Genomic DNA, 3598 nt, shown 5'->3' with positions numbered 1-3598 from the left:
AGAGAGAGAGAGAGAGAGAGAGAAAGAGAGAGAGGGGGGGGGGAATTGTGTCTGTCCCCGGTGAAGAAAAAAAAAGTGACTGTGCAGTAAAGAAGAGTTCAGGTAGGGGGGCAAAAAACACAATGCAGGCAGGTAGAGGGCTTTTTGACTAGAGAGGGTCAAAAACCATCAAACAACGAACATGGTTCAGAAGTACACTTAGTTAGTCATGACGAATAAGAGTACGAGCTGAAAATGCATCACTGCGAATTAAAACATTTAATGAATGCTTTGCTGATGGACTTTTCCGTTCTGATAAAAGTCATATAATAGGAAGCAATACAACGTCCGTAATGTAGCCCAGATGACGCAGGAAATGGCCAAATGTCGCGTTATGGTGGTAAACAAATTGGTGGGTTTTTTTATTCGTTGGTTTTTGTGGTTGTTGGGGGGGGGGGTTGTATCAGACAAAATTGATTTAGAAAGTGTTGCAGCAATAAAATACTGTCAGTGGGATATCAAATGACCTGCAATATGGTAATTAGAACAAATCATAGCCATACGGTACTTGTAATCTATCAACAGCAGGACTGATGCTGAGCTTGGTGTTTATGACTTTGGCCTTAGTCCAACATTATACATAACCCTGATGGGGTTTTTTCCTTTCCAGATGAATGCATAGAAAAAAAAGTGACAGAAACTTGGTCATGCTCAGACTGGGGGAAAAAATCTTTTGGAGATCTGACATATACTTAATACTACTACGTCCATTAATACTTTGACCATCTCAACATTGATGCCCATCATTTCTCGCTCTAAATATTAAAAACTTTGCCAGAAAAAGATTCAAGTAACACTCAGACAGCATTGCATTTATATAACAAAACAACAAACTACATAAGAAGAAATAAAGCTCTTTCCCAAGACAGACAATTGCTACTCCCCTTATAATACACCTACATCATGTTTGTTTGCTGTAAGTTAAAGAGTTTTACTGTGCTTGCAAATGATATATGCACACTGGACACAAGCTGGTTGTTTCCACATTGAGCATTTTAAGATTTGGAATTCATTTTTAAGTCTGCTTGGGCGGCAGCCAAAGCCTACTCTCATCCATTATAGGACCAACAACGGATCTTTAACATGCACGACTTGCACACTGGACCTCCCGAGATTTGTTCATCCTTATCCAAGAAGGCTAGGTGTTCGATCCTTCCTGCTTATGATCAGGTGTGTGGCAGAAAGACAGAGTAGTACAGTAAGAAAGAGCCAGGAGTGGCAATAGAAAAGAGTCAGAAGCCCAGAGGGGAGGGGAAGGGGGGACTGGGCAGAAAGTGGCAATGAAAACAGATGACTGACTAGTAAGCAAGGAAAGGAGGTGAAAGGAGATAAAACGGAGAAAATTTTAGAGAAAAAAAATTTTTGTTGCTGTCATGGTCAGGTTTAGAGTTCGGAACCTATTGAATGAGACTAATGAGAGGCAAACACTGAAGCTATAGTAGACGAGAGCCCCGACATACATCAGAAGGAGAAAAACAATGGTATCAAATACAGAGGACACAGTCTGTCACATCGTGGGAGGAATTCCGTACCGAGCGATCGCTATGAAACAGAGGCAGAGGGTAGGCTATCTCTATCTATGGCTATAGGATCAGGGCACACGAGAGTTTGGGTTAGGTCGTTTTTTTACAGGGTTTGTTGGGGTGGTCGCTCCTTATGGAAATACTTCCATTGACTATGACAGAACGGGTCCTCAATGTTTGATAGAAGTCTAGGAAACAGACTAATTTTAAAGATCAAATAGCTTAGAGAAAAAAGTTATAATAATTATACAACATAAAAGGCAAATAATCATAATAATAATAATAATATTTAATAAAATAATAATGCATTCATGCTGCACACTTAATTTTTTTTTTATGCTTACATATTAATACGTTACAGCCCATTACTCATTACATTCAAAGAGACATCACAGTGAAAAGATCACTTGACAAAGTGTATGATGTGTGCGCTAGAACGAAATATTTTTGTCATTATTATTTTTTTTTAAAAACATCACTCTTGCTGTCTGTCCTGTAATTTTGTTTTGAGGTTTTAAGACATTATTTTCTCAGTAGCTGATTTTTAAGAGCTCTGGGAGGATGGTATTATAAAACTCTTGAAAGAAGTACAAAAATAAACTTTTGCACATTTGTAAGCAATCTGTGTGAACTTGCAAGAGCATAGCGACTTGTCCTCAAAACTCCATGTTTTGGGGTCAATCATCAGTGAAAACTTTATTGTTAAAATCAAAGGATGTGGTTACGAACTACAAAGAGTCTCAATTTTGAAAGGTATAGAGTATAGAGACCTTACCTAATTTTGATTGGGTACACTGTTATCTTGTATAGATCTAGATTCTAGGCCTACAGTAAAAAAAATCCTACCCCCCCCCCCCCAAAAAAAAAGGAAGTAAAAAAGTAAAAAAATAACATTCTCTTTTTTATTTTATTCTATTTTACAGTTTAGTGTTTGCTGTCGAACCACAAGCTTTTAAGTGGCCAGTAAGCCGAATGCTTTGAATTTTTATCTCAAAGTGGTTTGTGCAGCTAGTCTTGTACCATTCCATACTTTAAAATTATTTTCATCACTCATTTTACTTGGTTTGAGCGAATGAAAATGTAGGGTTGTTGAAGTGCATTGCTAGCCTATAATTTAACATCTATTGTTATTAAATTAGGGATCTACATACATTGGTCTACTAAAATTCAGTACTGCTTCGGCAGTTAAGCAGTACTGTTTGCTGCAGATCACACATAAAGCAACACTGTCGCAAATCAATTATTTTCAAGAAAATTTCAATTCTAACATTAAAATATATCAAATTATATGGAACCCCCCCCCCGATTGGTCCAGAGAATGTCTATCTCTATAATAAATTAAATATAAGAACAATAAGATATTTCGAAGGGAGTGTATACAGACCCGGTAACCGGGAACAGTCACAAAGTATACAGACCCAGTAAAGGAACTCTTTTGTGATTTCGGAGAGTTTCAGCGCCCTCTTGGCTCAGGGTAGACCTAGGTTCTTCTAGAATCTAGATCTATGGTCTAGATCTAGATTCTAGATCTAGATCTAGACAGACAGACTTAAATCTTTGATCTAGTTTCGCGGCTAGCCTAGATCTAAATGAAGATTGCGGATGTCTTTTCGATGAACGATCGTTTTTCCTCCGTTTTGGAGTTGGATGGAGGAATCACAATTTGAAGAAAAGAACAAGTTACAATGTCATAATTTCAATCGAGCAGTCCCCTCTCTCTCTCTCTCTTTCTTTCTCTCTCCTCTGTGTATCGCTCGCCTTCTATTTTTCTTTGTTTGTTTCTGTCTTTCTTTGTCCGCACCTATTTCCCACTCTATCTTTCTCTCGTTCCCTCCTGCCAACTGGGGCATGTCATATACATTTTGCTAGCATTTCCCTATGCTCTCTCTCTTTCCTCTGTGTATCGCTCGCCTTCTCTTTTTCTTTGTTTGTCTCTGTCTTTCTTTGTCCCCACCTATTTCCCACTCTATCTTTCTCTCGTTCCCTCCTGCCAACTGGGGCATGTCATATACATTTTGCTAGCAACCCCCCCCCCT

General features: G+C 38.5%; 1 protein-coding gene across 1 annotated transcript in view; it reads right to left on the bottom strand.

Annotated features, from left to right (window-relative positions):
* LOC101849554 (bcl-2-like protein 2) overlaps positions 1–3598 on the bottom strand; it is a 31165-nt gene that overhangs the window by 26144 nt on the left and 1423 nt on the right. The window lies entirely within an intron of this gene.

Source organism: Aplysia californica, unplaced genomic scaffold (assembly GCF_000002075.1).
Source record: "Aplysia californica isolate F4 #8 unplaced genomic scaffold, AplCal3.0 scaffold00386, whole genome shotgun sequence".
In the NCBI taxonomy this organism is placed as follows: Eukaryota; Metazoa; Mollusca; class Gastropoda; order Aplysiida; family Aplysiidae; genus Aplysia; species Aplysia californica.
The sequence above is the reverse complement of the archived record's forward strand: the minus strand, read 5'-3'. Positions and strand labels throughout refer to the sequence as shown.